At 35.6% G+C, this 21,903-nt stretch overlaps 1 long non-coding RNA gene across 1 annotated transcript in view; it reads left to right on the top strand.

Moving 5' to 3' along the window:
• The window catches only part of LOC140505983 (uncharacterized), a 47,027-nt gene extending 25,537 nt beyond the window's left edge, over window positions 1-21,490 (top strand). Inside the window, exons 6-9 of the long non-coding RNA XR_011967723.1 lie at window positions 10,561-10,783; window positions 17,404-17,581; window positions 19,583-19,702; window positions 20,458-21,490. This is a non-coding gene — a long non-coding RNA (uncharacterized lncRNA). The remainder of the gene's footprint in view (window positions 1-10,560; window positions 10,784-17,403; window positions 17,582-19,582; window positions 19,703-20,457) is intronic.
• Window positions 21,491-21,903: the final 413 nt, after the last annotated feature.

Consider the following 21,903-nt stretch of genomic DNA (forward strand, 5'->3'; position numbering starts at 1 on the left):
TGAATTATCTGCCTTCTTCCCCTTTTTGAAAACCAGGACAGCTTTTGCCTACATACAGCCCTGTAGCATTTCTGTTAATTAAGAAGCAGGGATCCTGATTCTTCCCACTGAATGCACATTCTTTACCCTCAATCATGAGTCCAATATTTCTGCCCCTGTTAGAGAATAGACTCCAATTCCTGATTGCTTCCTTGGACTGAGTATTTTGATCCTTCAGTATTCCATGGGGGAAGTATCTCCTCTCTAAGTTCATGTGGTGAGTAACTGCTGCCAAATACATATTTACCACAACACAGAAATTATGAGGGTAAAATTATTCTCAAGCATAGGTCTGTGCCTCAGAGAAAACCTGAACAGTTATGAGAATTTGGACAAGGCTTTTTATAGACAAAATTACATTAGAGTGACAGAAAAATAATTAATTTACAAATTGGAATATTGTCCATTCCTCTTTGGCCAGAAAAAGTTCAAGAGAAGATAGAGCCATAATTCCATACTCTCTTTAATGTCATAAAAGTTAAACCAATTTAGTTAAAGAGTAATAATGTCATATATCCCATAAGAAAACCAACTTTATCAAACTCTAGGTAAACGAAGTCAGGTTACAGATTAAATTACATTTAGAAGATTCACAAATAGATTGAGGAGGAGGATTTACATGTCAAGGAGTTGGGGGACAGGTGAGATTCTTCCTCTGTCTTTTTATCTAAGGAATGTTTAATGCTCTTAAATAAAATTTCACTTTCTCTGGAACAGATTTTCGTCAGGTGAGCTTATTATTAAGAAAAACTTTTAGTCACACAAAAATTGCAGTAAGAATGTCCCTGACTCCTGAATAATAAAGGGAAAATTCAAAACTTCCATAAGAAGTACATCCCAATTTTGATTGACTAAGCAATATAATCTATGTTCTTCCCCTGAAAAAATACAATATGCTAAGAATTGCTGCATAGATATAACGAGAAAATAGGACTGGGTATATTTTAGGCATTTAAAAGGCTCTCTTAATAAACACTGACTTCATTGACCTTCTATGGAACAGGCTACTATGGGGTCTTGCTTCTGACTTCACCGAAATTCCAACCTTTAAATATGATCTAAAGCATGACTTCTTAAACTTTTTCCACTTGCAACCCCTTAAGTACTTCTTAAACTATGGGTCGTAACCCTACATGGGGTGTCTTTATCCTAAAGAATGAGTAGATGAGGACCATCTAAGAGAACATTTCTGAATAATTCAAAATCAACCAAGTGCCAACCCACTTTGTAAGAGTTGTATAAATAACAAATACAGCCATTGTTATAAGTGACTTTAGCTAAACAGAATAGCCAAAACAATGAATTCTTTAGGAGGTACATTTGAAATATTCAGCCTTTCAAGCTTTGGCTTTGATGCCTTTGAAAGGCAGAGAAATAGTTCTTCAAAGGTTGAACTTTAGATTAGCTGGAATGGAGAACAAGTAGACTTAATGTTTTTATATAGTGGTAATTGTTTCCTCAAAATTAGCAGTCTGCTTGGCCCACTTAGGGCTTTGTTATTTTCTACATGAGTGCCATGATACCTACTTTAAGATTTATATAAGTGCTTTTATTGCTAACCTGTGCCCATGTGTTTTGTATGTATATATATATATATATATGTATATATGTATATACATGCATATTTATCAATAGATAAATATACATATGCACAGATCAGCTTTTGCATTTTGATTTCCTTGCTTTTACATCTACAGTCTTTCATTTAAGGAGAGTGTTCATTCTAGACATCTCATTCCTCACCTTGCTGCAGTTTTGGTGACTTTTCTGACTAACTTCACCATACCTCAGGAAGCTGGTTATTGAGATAACCTCATCATCCTGTAAGATCTCAGTAACTTTGTACTCCACCTGATCATCTTCTGTTTCTCCGATCAGAGGGAAGGCCATGAACTCCAAGCTTTCACTTACAGACATCCCATCTCTCACTCCTTTAAGACTTCTCTGCCTTCTCCTCTGCCTCCTACCCTTCACTCACTTTTTAGTTTCCTTCTGTGTTTTCCATGAGATCATAAGCTACTTATGAGCACGGACTTTCTCTTTTCATATCTATACCCCCAGGGTTTAGCATGGTCCTTAGCTTACTGTAGGTGCTTAATAAATGTTTATTGATTGTTGACTAGATTCATATTCCAATTCTTATCCATTTTGTGAGTTTCTTCCTTTTATGTAAGTGCATATCCTCTCCATCAACATCTGCCTTACACAGTTAATTGTGATGCTCAGAAGCCAGAATATATTGCTATCTTGTCAGTTCTCTTCTGTATTTTTGACTAATCCAGAGATATTTCTCTTATGTTCAATACTGTGTTCTAATCTCTGCTGTAGAATGGTTTCTCCTAGAAACAAAAATTTGGTAGCTGACTTTACACTTTACCTAGCTTTCCTTTAAAAACACTTAATTTTGATGATGTATGAACATGAAATAGTGAAAAACTATCATAAGCAATAGCAGAGAGCATAGACTCAAAACTGGTGACCTTTGAACTTCTGGTCTTAGTACTATGAATTATAAGATATCTTTTTGTTCTTGAGAATACAGTCACTCATGGGAGTCTATGTGACTGTTAAATTTTTAATATTTTCCAAATTCCTCTACAGTAAAGAATAAAAAGCAGCTCTGTCTCTTTTGGGGAGTTATGAAGTCAGATAAGGCTCCTGGCCAACCACATGGTATAAGATGCTATTATATTGAACAGCAAGTAGCCATTATTCCGGGAAGTAAATGACTGAATCAGAAACCCCTTTGGACAGAAAATGTTAAATGTCATCCTCTAGCAAAATGGTTGCCCAAAACACGATACAAAAAAATACTTGTATGATCAATGCTAAGCACTGGCAAATTCACTCAAGAGTTAATATTAAAAATCTGCCAGTTGAAACAAGAAACACTCTTTTTACTCAGATCACACCTTTTATTAACTCAATTAATACTACTGTTTCTAAAGTAGGTGAGAAATAGAGAGAAGAGAGATGATGAATAGAAGCTGAGAATTAAATTTCATTTGGAAACGATTTCTACAATGATATAAGTTGAGGATATTAACGGAATTTTTCCTCTCCTTCTTTAAAAACGTTTGTGGTTCCTCTTAAACTTACTTTCCATTCTCTAAGGAAAATTCCTTAATTATTCTGTGCAATAGAAAGTATAGTGTATCTATTAATCTAATCAAGTGAGAAAATATGTGAAGTATGTAATTACTATCCTTTTGTTAAAGCTCTCTTCTGAATCCACATCATGGTGTGGAGGTCAAGGAACTGATCTGATCTTTCAAAGGCAAGCTCTGTCAGACTCCACTGTGTTGGAAAGCCTTTGAATTCTTAAGTGTTCATCACCACGTTGGCTGTGGGTAGGATGATGGCATTTGCAGCCTTGGCAATTCCTGAGACAATCTACTAACACATAAAGGGTTGTGATCTGAGTTGCTTGAAGAAGTTAAACAATTTTAAGTTTTGAAGCCTCCTGATATTTTTATCATAGTAATTAGCTTTGTGCAAAAAAGAGTTTTCTTCCTGGCTGACTGTCTTGGGCCAAGGGCACACAGGCACCAAAGGCAAGTTGTAAGTTTAGAATCTGAAGAGTTTGAATTAAGCAGATGAAAATAATGATAATAATAGCACCAACAGTGATGATGATAATGATGATGATGATGATGATGATGATGTTAGCATTTTAACAGGAATGAGGAAGATAAACATTTATATAGTGCTTACTATGTGTCAGGCACTGTGCTAAGTGTTGTTTTTTTAAGTAAAAAAACAAAGCAAATATTCTCATCTAATGCTTTAAAACAAAACTCTTGGCAAGGAAATGCATTGATGGATACAAGTCTCTAAATCATCTCAGTGATGGCCTAGTTCACTGAAGGTCAAGTGAAGTCTGCTTTTGTTAAGTGCCCAGGGATTTTTTTCTCACTGTATTTATGAAATGACTCATATTATACTAAAATAGTCATGGGAAAGAGAATGTATTGTTCCTGTGGTATGATGAATAATAATTGTAGCCTGCTAAGAAATCAATAGTTCATCAGGTCTAAAATAGCTCTTTCTGAATACTAGTTAGTTAGTTTAGTACAATGGCTAGCTAAGTATCATGTGGCTAAGGCCACAGAGGTTGAGAATTTATGTCAATCCCTGTCCTTTATCTGTATTTATGGTTTCCCCAGGTTCAGTTCTGAAGGATCCTGACCTCTGTTCAAAGGAATTTGGGTGCCGAGTTTTCATGTTCATTGGCTTACAGCTTCCTGCTCAATTTCCCAAGGAAAATTGCTAACTACAGTTATCTATCAGTCAATCTTCCTTTCATCTATGTATGTATGTATGTATGTATGTCTGTATCTGTCTATCTATCATCTATCTATCTATCTATCTATCTATCTATCTATCCATCTATCTACCTATCTATCCATCATCTGTCTCTATAGGTTGTCCATCCAATTGCTTATCAAAGTCTGTATATCATCTATTCTTTATCCACTTAGTTTTTACTGGGCATGTAGGAAGGCCAGTCAAGCACAAGCTCTTATAAGGTCTATTAAGTTAGAAAGGTTTCAAGTGTAGGCCCAGTGATAGACTCTATGTCTATTGTTCATGGACCAGCCTATCACTAGAAAGACAACTCATTATATTATCTGTAGGATGAAGGATGTTTTGCCCATAGTTACTCTTGAAAACCATCCACTGATTTATAAAAAAAATCATCTATGTGTGTATGCATGCATACACACATACACACACATACATATACACATACATATAGTGAACCTTCATTGATGAAATGATCCTTAAAATCTTTAAGTACCCAACATAACCGAACATTTCAATTACTATATAGGGTGTCCCAAAAGTATTAGTGTACTTTTAAGCTATTAAAACTTAAGACTAAGACTTTGCAGTGTGTGTATGTGCATGTGCACATGTGTTGGAGTAGAGGGAGGACCTGGTATATATCTAGTTAGTATGGTATCTGATTTTTTTGGCAAAGGCAGAATACTTTCTTTTTTTTTAAATGAAAGAACCATACAGGTCAAGTTCGACTATAACAGATATTGTTATATCCCATTCCCTAATTTTTCGAATTCCACAGTCGTTCATCCATCAGAGATATACTTCAATATTTTTTTAAACTATGAATCAGTTCCAGTGCCTATTTCTAAAATCAATGTAGCTCACTGGTCCTCTGTGACTCAGCAAATAATTTTCATGCGTTACTATGGCAAAAAATAATTCATGCAGTTTTCAATATTCAACACTATCCATTTTTACAGCTTGTACTGCTGCACCACTTTGAGTGCTGTGGGTGTGCATGTCCTTAAAAGTACAGACTGTCAGCTCATGTCTTCCACATGAATCACTGTTTTGATTAGTTTGCCCTTAAACATATATTCAAACAAAAATCTATTTCCCCTACATTTATGTCATTTCACAGGCTGACAAAATCCTTCTACACAATCCTAGGTTAGTTCATCTACTATTTAAGTGTATTTAATTACAACTCTTCAAATACCAAGCAGAATAGAAATTCTCATCACATATAAATCAATCAACAATCATTTATTGTATTAAGCTCTTAATACATGATAAGTGTTGGATGATTCTAATTTTAAAATTTATTTAAAATATAATTTCTGCTTGATTGTTTTTTCAGAATAAATGTCAACAGAATTTTTCAAGAGAAGGATGATTAATTGATTCCTCTCATAGATCCTACTACAACAAGAAGGACATTAAAGAATAATACCTGTTAACAGCACATTTTTAGGAGCATTGATTTCCTTTCAAAGAAGTGTTCCCTGAAGGCACAATTCAGCTTTCCTATTTCAATGTATGATAGGAGTATACTCCCCATAAGAACAAAATACATGGGGGAGTTTTATCAAGAGACAATAAACAGTTCAATTGATATGACTTCTTTGAGTAATGATTTCTGCATATGGGCTAAACAAAAAAACACTTTGACAAAATTTGCCTTTTCCTTTCTTGGATGATAACAATAGCTTGTTCATATATTATATCCTCTCTCTCTAATTAGATTGTCAGTTCTTTGAATGCAGGGACTAGGTTATTCCCCCCCTCCCATTTTTATCCCCAGAATTTAACATAGTGGCATATATGTAGGTTTGTTGATCAGTGTTTATTGCCTTAAACTGTCTGAAAAGATCAATCACTATAAAACCCATTAATTCAAGTTATAGCTTCATTTCTATTCTCAACTTTTTTTATTTATTTGAAGACCTTTGCTATACATAAGCAATAAAAACATGATAGATAAGGGATCTGAGAAGTCATTATATGACTGAGAAGTCATTATACAATTGCTAAATCGTAATTATTTATGACTGAGGTAGGAGGTGAAGTAGGAAAGGGGAAAGAAAACTGAATTTGAAGTAAAAGGATTTGTGTTCAAATCCCAGCTCTACCACTTACTAACTTTCAATCTTGGACAAATCACTGAACTTTTCTGTCTTTTTCTTTTCTATTAAGTGGTGGAGGGGACAGGTGAGTGTTGGAACCAGTTCTAACAGGTTTGCTCTTTGATTGATTTTTTACATTTTCATTCTGAGCTTTTATCTCAATGATGGGCAATTGCTCCAAATCAGGGTTTGATCTATTGTCTTGTGGTTTGTCTAAATTTGAAAAAGTTTTAAAAATTCAGATTAAATTTTAAAGTATATGCATAAATCCTCCCATTTCCCCTCTTCCCACGCCAGTGGCTATTTACCAACACATACCTATTTTGTTTTATAAATATTGACTGAGCTCAAGAGAGTGCAGTATAGGGCTAGGTATGAAATTGTGTGGGTCACAAGACTCTTACCCAAAATTCTAGAAAAATAAAGAGACTTCTCAAGGTAAGAACAGAAAGTGTTTTATTCAATTCTCGCGAGAAAGGGCATCCCTCCATCAGGACAGGGCTAATAGAAGGAGGTAGCTTACAGAGGACAAAGAACCATCATATATCCTAATGCAGAGAATCCCACCACTCACTATTCCACCTCTACATTGGCTGGGAGGTGGACTTACAGTCTAAGAGCAAAAAACTAGACAAGACCTGAGAAATCAGGTAACCAGGATCCACATATCCAAACATACTTCCTTATTGGATACCTAACGAACTGCTGATGTGACTATTCTACAACTGAAGTAAAAAGGGTGGCAGGGAGAGAGCTTCAAACAAAGAGAGATTTGATTAACTTCCAAGTTTTGGCTACAATCCATCATGTCCTTATTTGGTAAAATATCAGTGCTCAGGTTGCACTATTTCAGAAAGAAAGGAGGGGAAGGGCCCTAACTACCCACAAGCCCTGGATTCCTAGACATCAGGCATCCAGGGAGAGAGACCTTACGGAAAAGAAGTTTCATTCATCCCATGCTAAAGAAAAGACAATATTCCCCATATTTTCATTATGAGAAGTCTTTACAATGTCCTCATTTCACTCAAAATTATCACCAGAGCAGAGACCTAATGACTACAGGTTAACAACAACAGGCATTTATATAGCATTTTAAAGTTTGCAAATCTATGTACATCCATTACTGAATTTGAACCTCACAGAACCAATGAGAGGGTTTTCTTCTAACATGAAATCTATGATCCTGTGGAATAGAATGTGTAAATGACTTGCTCAGGGTCATATGAATAGTAAATCTCAGAGTTGGGATTTATACTTAGTGGCATTACCCCCGATTTAATAATTTATCCACTACAAAATAAGAACCTCCAAACTCAATTTCACATGTTCTTAACAGGGACTGAGGCCTATAGAAAAATCTAATTCACCGACACTATAGATGCTATCGAGCTATGAAGTCTTTCTTATGCTTTTAAATAACTTTTCACTGTGGAACTAGAAAATACTGAATCTGCTCATTTTTCTTCCAACAGAAGTAGTTAAGTAGGACAACCGGATTTAGTATCAAAAGGCCATAAGCCACAGGATTTAGTGCTAGAAAGGACAGTAAAATTCATTGTATCCAGCAGCATCATTTTAAAGATAAGCAAATAGAGGCCTGGAGGATAAAGGAATGAACAAATTTTTAAAAAATTATTTATTAAAAGTTTACTATATGGAAAGCACTGTTCTAACTGTTAGGGCTACAAATGGAGGGGAATGGAATGAGCACCTGCTACGCTAAGCCTTTTACACATATCTCATTTGATTCTGTCAACAACTCTGGGAAGTAGTTGCTATTATGATCTCCACTTTATAGTTGAGAAAACTGAGGCAGACAGAGGTTAAGTGATATGCCCAGAGTTAGATAGCCAGTAAGTGTTTGAGGTTGTATATGAACTCAAGTTTTCCTGACTTCAGGCCCCAGGCTCAGCACTCCATCCACTGTGCTACATGACTGCTGAAAATTGTTTTGTCTGATGACACCTAATAAGTAAATAGCAGAATTGAGATTTGAATGGGTCTACTGACTTGGTATAAAAGCTGTATCTTTTAGCTCTAGTGGTATAACCTTGGAAAAGAAATCACTTAATTTCTTTGTGCTTATTCCTTCATCTCTAAAATGAGAGAAAGTAATGAGCATTTTTTGGATCGCCATAGAATTCCACTTGTAAGAATACATTATCAACAGATTACAATCTTGGAATCTTCCATTAGGAAGAAACACTGCATTTATTGTGAGAAATTCAAAAATAATGTAGTCCCCATTGACTTGAAGATTTCAATTACTTCATCTGTGAAAGATCCTGGATAGTAGTGAGGACACCCAGCCCAGCTGAACAATTTGCAAGAAATAAAACGTTTTAAAATATTAAGAAACAGAAGGGTAAGGTGAAAAGCTCACCTCTGTTTGAAAGTGCTTTACATAGTGTGAACACGAATCTTCTAGAAATGAATAGTTTTACTGTATTTACATTTTGGTTTTCATTATATGTTAATTACCTAAGTTTACTTTTTCAAGGATGCTTCTTAGTAAACTTCATTGTTTCATATTTATTCTGCCCCCATTACAACCCAGATACTTAAAACATTGAAATTTGCTTATTATCTTGAGACATCTTCCCATTAAGATGCTTTATGACTAACATCCCAAATACCTTTCAACTTAATATCTTCTTTTACTTTTTTCTCTCACCTTTCCAAATGGTTTTCTTTATAACTAAAATATGCACAATTCTTGTTGTGGATTCTTTTTCTTCCTTTGGGGAAAAACAAACAAATGACTCTTTAGCTTTTTTGAGTTAGATGAAAACTGAAAAGTTTCTTTTAAAATAAATTATGTGTTGAAAAATAATTTTAAAAAATAATCTAAAAACACTTTAATAGTCAATCTTTGCAACATATCACTTTCTAAGTCCCTTCTAGATATAGGAAAAGGTAAATTATTTTTTTAATTTGATCAGCTAAAATACTTTTTATGATATTTTAATGAATCATTTTAAATTCATAATTCACTTAAAAAGGTAATTTATAATGAATACTGTGTAATTATAATATACTATGTAATTAGATCTTAGGAAGACAAAAGAAAATACATCTTCCTTCATGAATATGACTCAGTTTATTTATTTGGGCAGTTTTGCTAATTTTTAAAAAATTGTTCTAAGGGATGGCTCTCTGGATCTGGTTGGGGAAGGACTATGTTTGAAAATGTGGGTATTATAAAAACAAAGGGTATCAAAACTACATTTTTCTGAAGGGAGGAAGAAAGTCTTCGTGTAATGGAAAAGTAACTATATTTGAAATCAAAAGTTTTGGCATTGACTTTATTGAATGAATTGTGTTAGTTTGGACAAGTTGTTTTACTTTTATCAACCTCAGGTTACTCATTTGTAAATTAAAGCTGAATTACGTAATCACTAAAGTGCTTTTCAGACCTATCATTCTCTCATTGAAGGTCTAGTAAAAAACAGCCATCTGCCATAAATTTACTAGACAGTTTGGCATTTCACTAAAGTTCTTAGATAGAAATAATGGCATGCTTTGTTTCACTGATGTATGGATGAATCCTTTTAAAAAACAATAACAAGAACTGCCACATGAAGATTTTTCTATAGAAAACAAATTAATTTTTTTCAGTTTAATAAATGTTTGTTAAGCACTATGTTCCAGATATTGAGCTAAAAAGCAATGGTGATACAAAAAAAAAAGACAACCTTTGCCCTCAAGGTGCTGTAATGGTAATTTAAATGGGGAGATCTTTCCCATTCATTAGTAGGCCCATGTGACCTGCCTGGGTGACATGGAAGTCTGAGTCACATGGAGCTTGTAGTGGGAGGAGCTTGCTGAATGGGTAAAGCTAGGGCAGAGCTAAGAGGAAATTAGTGAGAGAGTGTCAAAACTGAAGGATGCAGGCAAGTGCACAGCTGGCTGTGAGAGTGAAAAGGGCATTTTGTTTACGGGAAGTCTGTTTGTTATTTGTTTAAGGGACCTGGTTTGTGGGAAACCTAACTAGGGGAAGGCTTGGGGATGGTGTTGCCCTCTGCATTGTTTTTGTGCATAGATGTTTCTTACTATGTTGAATTTGGCTATCTGTTGTCTGAAAAAATGTTTTGGTTCTGTCTTCCAGATGGAGATTCTCTTATATTTCACAATACAGAACTGTGCTGTGATATTCATAGCCACCATGGGCTCTGTGAATGTTTCGTTGGCAATATAGTTGCTTACAATCTAATGGGGAAAGACAACACAACAAAACGAAAATGTAAAACAGAGGCTGGAAGGAAGATTTGAGGTGATACCTGGCACTGGGCATCTTGTTGAAACCAACCAATGTTGCAGAAAAAAATGGAGTGAGTTGAAAATCCAATTTCTGCCCTCTACAAAGATAGGTTTCAGGAAGAGTTTAGTACTCTACCTTCCAGCCCTCCACTCAGAGGGGAGAGGAGGCTGAGGGAGGTGGTATCCAAGGCTTGAGTTAGCAAGATAGTGATGAGATTGGAAGTGATGAGTTTATTCTGTAAGGGGTATCATTGCCTGGGTAACTAACTGAATATGGGCTTCCATGTTAACTGGGGTTTAAATGGTTTGGGGCACCAATCTCAGTGAGTCCATAAAAACAGTGCTCCTATAAAGTTAGCACAAGTCCTACTAGTTCTTCACTGGGTCTGTTGAGATTTAAAGACACTAGGACTCCAAAACAGAGATACACAGGTCCTGCCCAAATGAATTCAACCTAAGCCTTCTTTCAGCTAAAGAAAAACAAAGTTTCTCAAAGATTCGTCATATTGGGTAGACTCTAATGCCAGGAAGCCACATTGAATATGAGCCTTTGTAAAGCAAATGTAAACAGGTTAGATAGAATCTAAGCACTTATGACACTTTTATTGACAAGCTGGCCAGACTGAATCTCCATTAGATTGAATCTGAGCCTATAAAAGGATTTTAAGGCAATCTTTGCTAGTGCATTTAAAAGATATTTAGATTTGAAAAATTGTTTTCTTTATAGAACCACAGAGTCACAAATTTCATCAGTGGAAGGGAACTCAGAGGTCATCTGGTTTATTCAGAATTTTGACACTGGAGCTCTCTAAAGCAGAGCCAATGACAAAGAATCATTACCTCTTATGACAATCCATTTCATTACCGGATAAACTAGAATTATCTGAAGTTCTTCTTTATAAATAGCTGAAATCTGTCTCTTTTAGACTGCTATCAGTTGCTCCAAGTTCAGACTTCTGGAGCTAATCAAAATAAATCTAATTCATCTTTGACAGAGTCAGTTGAATATATCTTTCCTGTTTCCCCAGATCTTCCTTTCTCCAGTTCTTTCAGCCTATTCTTGTATGTAATGATTTCAGTCACCTAGCCATCCTGGTTGATTTCCTCTGGCCATACCTGAGTTTATCAATCTCCTCTCTGCAGTGATCAGGCCTGAGAACAGTACTCTAGATGTGGTCTTATAACAGTGGAGCATGTAGGCTTGTTGCTTCCCTCATTCTGAACATCATGGTTCTTTATATAGCCAAATATTGCATTTGATTTTGTTTTGGTTGTGGGGGTTTTTTATTCTTATTATTTGCTTTGATGTTACATTATTGACTTATATTAAGTTGATAGTCTGCTAAATTCTCCAAACAGTTTTCACATAAACTATTGTCTAGCCATGTCTTCTTGTAAGTGGTTCTTTTAAACTAATTATAAGAGAATTGCATGTTTTTAAGTTATCTTAAGATCAAGGTCATAGGATCATCAGCTTAGAGCTGAAAGATACTTTTTTTCAAACAAAACAGATTTTAATATATTTTTTCCAAATACATGTAAAAGCAATTTTAATGTTTGATTTAAAAAAAATTAGGTTCCCCAATTGATAAATGGTCAAAGGATATGAACAGGCAATTTTCAGAGGAAGAAATTAAAGCTATCTATAATCATATGAAAAAATGCTCTAAATCACTATTGGTTAGAGAGATGCAAATCAAAACAACTCTGAGGTACCACATCACACCTATAAGATTGGCAAACATGACAGAACAAGAAAATGATAAATGCTGGAGAGGATGTGGGAGAGTTGGAAGACTAATTCATTGTTGGTGGAGCTGTGAGCGCATCCAACCATTCTGGAGAGCAATTTGGAACTATGCCCAAAGGGCTACAAAAATGTGCATACCCTTTGACCCAGCAATATCGCTACTAGGACTATATCCCCAAGAGATCATAAAAATGGGAAAGGGTCCCACATGTACAAAAATATTTATAGCAGCACTCTATGTAGTTGCCAAAAACTGGAAGTCAGGGGGATGTCCATCAATTGGGGAATGGCTGAATAAATTATGGTATATGAATGTAATGGAGTACTATTGTGCCATAAGAAATGATGAACAAGAAGACTTCAGAGAGGCCTGGAAGGACTTATATGACCTGATGCTGAGTGAAAGGAGCAGAACCAGGAGAACTTTATGCACAGCAACAACCACAGTATGTGAGAGTTTTTTCTGGTAGACTTAGATTTTTGTAATAACACAAGAACTTCTGAAAAAAAAAAAAATCCCAATGGTGGACCTCAAGGCAAAATGCCTTCCACACTCAGAGAGAGAAATATGGAAGTCACTCACATAATGTAGCAGATCATGTTTGTGTATGTGTATCTGTTTGTGTATCATGTTCTGATTTGTTATACGGATTCTTTCATTTATCTTAGTCTGACTACATAGCATGACTATAGTGAAAATATACTCAATAGGAAAGTATATGTAGAATCTATACAGAATTGTAAGCAGTTGTGGGGAGGGAGGGAGGTAGTGGGGGGTGGGTGGGGAGGGATAAAATCGCAATTGTATGACAGTGATTGTTAAACATTAAAAAAATAAAAAAAAATAATAAAAAATAAAAAATAAAAAAAATAAAAAAATAAAAAAAATTAGGAGTTCCAAATTCTCTGTCTTTTCTTCCCCTCACCCTACCTTGAAACGGCAAGAATTTGTCATATATATATGTGTATATATATGTGTATATATATACATATATATGTATATGTATGTGTGTATATATATATGTGTGCAGTCATGCAGAACACATTTCCATATCAATCATATTGTGAAAGAAAACAGAGACAAAAGAAATCCCATGAAAAAATAAAGTAAAAAACTATACTTCAAGTTTCATATAAGACCCTATCAGTTCTTTCTCTGGAGATGAATAGAATTTTTCAACATGAGTCCTTCAGAATTGTCCTGGATCTTTGAATTGCTGAGAGTAGTTCAGCAAGTCACAGTTGATCATCTTAAGATATTGCTGTTACCATGTACAATGTTCTCCTGGCTCTGCTAACTTCACCTTGCATCAGTTCATGTAAGTCTTCCTAGGTTTTTCTGAAAGCAGGCTGCTTGAAAGCATTTCTTGTACCATAATAATATTCCATCCCAATCATATGCCATAACTTGTTTAGCTATTCCCCAATTGATAGGTATCCCCTCAATTTCTAATTCCTTGCCACCACAAAAGAGCTGCTATTAATATTTTTATACATATAAGACCTTATCCTTTTTTTCCTTTTTAAAAACCTCTTTGGGATTATAGACCTAGTAGTGGTATTGCTGGGTCAAAGGGTATGCACAGCTTTATAGCCCTATAATTTTAAACTGCTCTTCAGAATGGTTGGATCAGTTCACAACACCACCAACAGTGCATTAGTGTTTCGATTTTCCCACATCCTCTCTAACATTTGTAATTTTCCTTTTTTTGTCTTATTTGTCAGTGTCATATATGTGAGGTAGTATCTCAGAGTTATTTTAATTTCATTTCTCTAATCAATAGTGATTTAGAGCTTTTTTTCCTTTGTACAGATAACTTTGACTTCTTCATATGAAAGCTACCTATTCATATCTTTTGACCATTTATCAATTGCAGAATGCTTTGTATTCTTATAAATTTGACTCATGTCTGTATTTATTTGAGAAATGAGACCTTTGTAAGAGAAATTTGTTGTTAATACCCTACACACACACACACACACACACACACACACACACATCAGTTTCTTGCTTTCCTTTTCATTGTGGATGCATTTTGCATTTGTGCAAAAACTTCTTAATTTTGTCTAATCGAAATTATCCATTTTATATCCTATAAGGTTATATCTGTCTCTTCTTTGGTCATAGATTCTTCCCTTCTCCATAGATTTTACTGATAAACTATTCTCTAGTCTCCTAATTTGTTCATAATATCACCATTTATGTCTAAATCATCTACCCTTTTTGACCTCACCTTGGTATATGTTGTGAGATGTTGGTCTACACCCAGTTTCTGCCAAACTGCTTTCTAGTTTTCCCAGTAGTTTTTGTCAAATAGTGATTCTGACCCTCAAAACAGGAGGCTTTGGGTTTATCAACTACTAGATTGCTATGATCATTACCTAACTTTGTCTTGTGTACTTATCTATCCCACTGATCTACCACTCTATCTCTTGGCTAGATTGTTCTAATGATAGCCACTTCATGATACAGTTTGAGATCTGGTATGACTGAGCCACCTTCCTCTGCTGTTTTTTTTTTCATTAATTCCCTTGATATTTTTGATTTTCTATTCTTCTTGATGAATTGTATTATGTTTTTCTAGCTCTATAAAACAATTTTATGTTGTATGATTGGCACAGCACTGAGTAAATAAATTAATTTAGGTAGAATTGCCATTTTTATCACATTGGCTCAGTATACTTGTGAGCAATTAATATTTTTCCAACTGTTTAGATCTCACTTTATTTGTGTGAAAATTGCTCTTTTGTTCATGTTCTGTGTTCATATAGTTCCTGGGTTTGTCTTGTAACATAGCCTCCCAAGTTTATTTTGTCATCTACAGTTATTTTAAAAGCAATTTCTCTTTCCTGATGGACTTTGTTGGTATGCTGATGACTTGTGTGGGTTTATTTTATATCCTACAACTTTGCTAAAGTTGCTAGTTGATTTTCAGGGATTCTCTAAGTATACCATCTTATCAAAGACATGAAAAAGATCTTTAAGGTCATCTAGTTCAAAATTTACAGTTAAGAAAACTTGCCCAGAATCGTCAACCTAGTGAGGGAGTACAGCTGGGTTTCTAACCTATTGCTCATTCCACTAAAAATCTCATTTCTATGGGAAGCCTTTCTAAATCCCTTTTAATTCTAGTGCCTCCCTTCTGTTGGTTACTTCTAATTAATCTTGCTTATGGATTGTTTGTACATAACTGTTTGAATATTGTCTCTTCCATTAGATGGAGAGCTCCTCAGGAGTAGGGATTAATCTTTTTGCCTTTCTTTGTCCTCAACACTTACCACAATATCTGTCACATGGCAGGAGCTTAATAAATGCTTGTTGACTGACTGTTGAGTGACTGATAAGAAATGGCTCTCTGCAGTTACAAAGAGGCAGACTTTGATTCAATAAAAAGAAAACAAATTTTCCAATTAAAGCTGACCTGAAAATTAAATGGGTCATCCTATGAGCAAGTAAGCCCCTTTCCTGTAAGTTTTTAGTCAGAGTCTAAATGATCACTTGGCAAGAATGATGGCACAAAAGAAGCTCAGAATGGAGTGAGCATGGAGATTGGGTTGGTTTACCATTTCAAGTCCATTTCCATTCTGTGGTTCACAGTATTAATTTTCTAATGCTGGTAAACTGAGGAACTGAGAGGCTTTGTAAGACGTATTTTTTAAAGATCGCATAACTCTTCTTTTACTGATCCAGGAAAACTGAGTCACATTTGGCTGAGAAATCATGGAATGAATGTCTTGAAAATGTACTATATGTTCAGTTTTCATGTCTCCAATTTTATGGCTCTCCCTTAAGGTACAAAATATATTTTATTCTCCTTCACTAATGTAATTTGCCAAAAAACTGGTGGAAAGCTAAAGAATGAACTTTGCCAAGTTTGCATAATTAGACAAACATTCATGGTAGTACGTGTGTCCTCTTTGGTAGAAAGAGATATATTGTCTGCACCTGCCTTCCCCAGTTTGAACTGAGAAGAGAATATGCATTTTAATTTGCAGCATCTGGTATGGCATACATAGTCTTTAGTTAGACTTCAAAAAGATGCTTACCGGTAAAAGAAATTGATTCAAGTTAGGTATAAAAATATCCTTATTTTTACATACTTGGGTTTTTGATCAGGCTTTTGAAGAGGGAGAGGAAAAATGAAGATGAGCACACTGAGTTCTCATCTCCAAACTGCATGCTTGGTGCTAATCACCAATTATTAATAGTAAAATGTGCTAATCTATTGACCAGAGGGAAGCACTAGGGCATTAAGACCCCCAAAGAAATAAATCAGAACCTCGTGGTATATTAAGATGAAAAGAATAAGTAATTATGTAAAATAGGAAAAAAGCAAGTAAGGTAATACTCATTTGTCCAGCACTAATGAGAAATGAGTACTTTCATATCTAGACAGATGAAACTTACCTATTTCAAGTGCCAAGAACCTTTCATGAAGACTATTTTTGCCTTCTCTTGACGGAAATCTTTCCAAAGAGCATTATGTACTTTTCTATCTTATGACACAGAGAATACTAGACAAAGTTTAATCTTTTTCATGATGACCCAGAGTTATGATTATGACCATTCATGGTTATTGAACCAGAATATAGTTCTTCTCTTTTAACATTTTTCAGTGTCCTTATTGATAGAAATCTCTTACCTGTCTCTGCGCCTCCTTACTTAACAATATCCATTTCACAAAACCTATACACTTTCTGAGAATTCTGGCTGAGGGGCTAGTGATCAATTCCAATCTTTTCATTTTACAATCAAGGAAACTGAAGCCCAGAGAAGTTAATTTAATGATTACCTAAGGGCAGAGACAGTACCAGAGCTCATATATTCTGACTTTCAGTCCAGTTATCATCCCATTCTACCACACCTCTTCTGTAAATGTTAGATTGTAAGCACCTTAAGAACACAGACAATTTAATTTCTTTTTGTTTTTGTATCCCCAGTACCTACGACAGCTCCTGAACTTGCTTCGTAATGGGATCAGCTGGAATCCTGACTTCAAAGTCATCATGGCTTGAACTACCAATTCAACAGGGATCACTTAAAATTGAGAAGGACAAAGGAAACAGAACAGAATCAAAAGTCCTCAGGCCCATTTCTCAGAGTATGGGTAAAAGATGGGTGAGTATTCCCCTCTCCTGTTTTACTTTATGGTATTCACTCTGTGGGTAAACTGTGATGTTCACTCACTGGCCACAACAGGAAAGAGTATGTAGGAAAAGAGAAAGACTATCCCAGTCTGGTAGTTTTTAAAAATTGTTCTGGTTAGATAGCCAATTAAAGGAGTATATTATGTGGTAGAAAAACACAGGTGCCTCCATGTTAATGATTTGATCATGCCCAGGATAAGCCCCTTATGGTAGTAAGAACTCTACTACAACTGTAAGGATTGTTTTCTATTGGAAACTAAGTCATCACAGGTAGTTTCAGAGGTTTAAAAGTGAAAGATGGTGACAGCGAGAAAACAGAAAGCACTTCAACAGAATTATGCTCCAGGGCTTCTTGGTGGAAGGAAAAAAAGATTTCCAGCTTCATTTGTGGGTGTTATGGCCACAAAAAAGCACAAAAAAAGCCAACAATTAGGAAGGTGACTTTTTTTTTAAAAATCTGAGACAGAAGATTATGTGGAGACAGAACTGACATAACGTGGTCACTTGTTGAATATGGAGAATGGTAAGTGAGATAGAGTCAAAGAGGACATTGAGGCAAACCTGAGAAAACACGATCAGATAGTTTGGAGGAAAACCAGGAGCAAAAAATGTCAGGGAAACTTAAACAAAATAAACAAACTATTTTGAAAGGGGATGGTCAACAGTATCAAACTCTACAAAGAGGAAAGAAAGATGAGGCCTAAGAAAAAAGATTTCATATTTAGAAATTAAGATACAATTAGTGATCTTGAGAAAAGCAATGTCATTTCTGTTCGGTAGTAAAGTCAAACAGACTGCAAAAAGTTGCAAGAAAATTGGAAATGAATAAAGTGGGGAGAGGGCACAAAGTGTAGATACTTTTTCTCTAAACTCTAAAAAGACAAACATAGAACACCAGCTGAAGATATTAAGATCAAATGAAGGTCTTTTAAGATGTAGGCGATCAGGGCATATTTTAGGCAACAGAAAATGAACCTTTAGATAGGGAGAGATTGAAAATTTAGAGAGATTCATGCAGGTAAGCTACTGCTCATATAGGAGGACTACACATCCCACAAACATAAAGAAATAACTTCATGGTAGCCTGTATGAACAAGATACTTACGCCTTAACAGGCATCTAAATATGAAACAATTACTCTATGAAAACATCAACAGTGCCTTAAACATTAAGAATCTTAGTGTAAGAGTAGTCTCTCTGATTTTATATAATATGCAGACACCCAAAGTTCTATTCAGGCTGATACTTCCTCTATTTTCTGATCCAAATGTTGTAGATTTCAGCTGAGAGATAGGGGAAAAAACGGTGAAAGGACACATCAAAAAATGGGGGTAGAAATAAAGCAGACAAAACCATCTTTTAGTATCATTACAATATAAAAAGTCTCCCAGAGATGCTTATGGTTTCCTAATTTTCACCACTGATTCTCCAACTACTCCCAAGGTGCAAGGTTTTCTCTTATATCAGCATGTGCCATATGGCATGGCCCTGACCAGTGTCATTTCACAATAATGATACCGATGCTGATAATACAAACTCTATGACACTGTTAGAAAACCCTACCTGCAATGGCTTTGGATCATCTTCTTGTGAGGTGAACTGAATGGTCAATACTGACTCAAACCACTGCTTGAACTTTAGTGCTGCTAACCCCATGAACTGTTCTCTTCGAAACTTTGACAGATCTCTATTACCCCACTGATACAGGGTATTCCCTCCAGGGTTGTAAATAATAATCCAGCTTTTCTCCCTTAGCCTTTGTGATCTCTTGCACATTTTTTTTTAAAACTAAATTTTATTTTGTCAGTTAACCAGTATTTATTTTATTTCCTCATGCCTCCCTTCCTCAATGGGGAAGGAGCGAGGAACCTTTTATCAAATATGCCTCGCCAAGCAAAACAAATTCCCACATTGACCATATCCATAAATGTGTGTTTCATTCTGTGTATTTAATCTGTCTTCTGTCTGGCAGGAGGTTGGTAGCATTTTTCATCATGAGTCTTCTGGAATCATACTTGGTCACTGCATTGATCAGAGTTCCTAAGTCTTTCAAAACTATTCATTTTTACAAGGCTCTTTCTGTGGTATAATGGTAAGTCTGGAGGCCTACTTGAAAATTGTGCTGTCCTACCATGTGGTTAGGAGGAGTCTTTTTTCCATAATTTAGAGGAATATTATTAGAAACTTAACCTTCCTTTCCCTACTAATGAATAGGTTGGTAAGGAAGGAATACTGTTGGAATATTGTTGGATATAGGAATAAAATCAAGTGACTATTATATAGCAGTATCTTTCTCCAAACTTTAAAATTAAATTAAACCCTTCACTTTCAAGTCACATAAATTCAATCAAATATATATTAAGTATCTGCAATATTTAGAGAACTATTTTAGGCAGTAGAGGGGAAATTGAGATAAAGGATATGGGATATGGGATAAGAAATATATGTAGAAATGTAGTGGGGGTATGGCATTCGTACAGTCCTCATCCAGTGTGATAAGAAGGCATCATCCACTGAGAGGGCACTACTCAGTTGCTTCAGGGATACTTGTGAGGACTGTAGTCTGTGTGAACATTCTGTACTAGTCCACCTTATTGTTAGAAAGAGCTTTTTTCAATTTGTTGCAAAACTCAACTTGTTGTTGTCTTCAAAAATGGCCCACAACAGCACCTTGTAGTGGCTTTTGTTGCATCATATCTGAGGGAGCAAGGTGACTCCTTCATAAGTGACTTTCTGTTGTTAAGGGAAAAAGCTAAGGGACTTTCCCCAGCAGACCCCTTGAGGCATATAGCCCCTGGTAAACAGTTATGGGTCTCTGGTCTTTTAGTTCATTCTTTTTAATTCTAGATATACGGAGTAGAGCATCCTAACTGGACTAGGAAGATGAACCATGGGGATCTGAGAGTGCAGGAATCTACTCCAAGTGTTACCATAAGCCCAGCAACCTGAGGACCAAGTGTCTGGGTTTCCAGCCCAACTGAATCAGATAGCAATGCTACTTTTGGATGTCAACCTTGTGGAAAGTGCACTGCCTCAAGAGACTAAGGTGATTAGATCGTCCAAAAGTCGGGAAATGTTTATACTTTGCTAGTTATATCTTAACAAAGATACAGTGATAAGAAAGATTAGGATAAGTTTAAAGATCAGACAGTAGTCTGGTTGGGCTAGGATATGAAGATAGGGATATGAGCTAAGCCTAGAAAGGAGGAGTGACCCTGGACTGCAGAGTTAAGTTAATTAGTGTTTTTCAATATGATATATTGCAAAATTGTCAAACTGTTATGGGTAATGACCTGCAAAATTCCCAAGTGCAGCCTGAACCATATTAAAATATAATTGAGAAATGTTTAAGACAAAAAATAAAAATGCCAAATATCATAGATAATGTTAATTTGTGATTTTCTAAGTCATTATGTGACCTACAGGGATCTGATTCTTATGAGTTGAACACCACTGACTCAGAAGGCCTCAAATTCCAGCTCTGCTGTCTGACCTCAAACAAGTTGCTTTACTTCTAATAGCCTCAGGTTTCACTTCCATAAAACGGGGATAATAATACTTAAAATAAAGGATTATTGTGAAGATCACAGAAAATATAGGTCAAGCATTATGTAAATAACCAAGCGCTATTTAAATGTGAGTTTCTAGTATGATACTTGGAAGACATAAGAGTTGATATGGAACAAAACTCTTTTTGTGTGAGCCAAATCTATGATTTCTTAGATATGGGAAACTCTTGGACTCCCTGAGAGGAAACCTGTACCGAAACAGCAACTGTTCTACAACTTCTGTTCTCAGAGAGTTGTCTGGTGGGTGGACAAGGAACTTGCTACAGGGGATGGGTGAGGGTGGGGAGCTCACAAAGCCATTAAACATAAAAGGTGGAATGCAAAACCAGGTCTTCCTAACTCCAAAACCAAGCCTTGGAACATGGGTTCTCTATCTACTTTAGCATCATTTGAAACCTAGAAAGGTACTTAGTGAAAAAGATTGATCACTGATCCATGTAGCACCTTGTCTGGCCCATAATTGTTTGTAATTGATTGGTTCATTTGCATTTTAAAATCTTACAGAATGATGATGGGGTTGTGTTTTTCTCTTACGAGGAAATATCTTTCCAGAAAATCTGCTGATGAAGGTTGGAGAAAAAAAGGGGTGGGGGCCCATAACCAAGGCCAGGAAAATGGTGTCAGGAGACTGAAGAGTAAGCGCAATCCCCACCCTTCTAGTTCTCTAAGAGAACTTCATAATTCAATATCCTTTCAAATTCAGTACATTTCTGAAATCCAAGGC

This window comes from Notamacropus eugenii, chromosome 5 (assembly GCF_028372415.1).
Source record: "Notamacropus eugenii isolate mMacEug1 chromosome 5, mMacEug1.pri_v2, whole genome shotgun sequence".
Lineage (NCBI taxonomy): Eukaryota > Metazoa > Chordata > Mammalia > Diprotodontia > Macropodidae > Notamacropus > Notamacropus eugenii.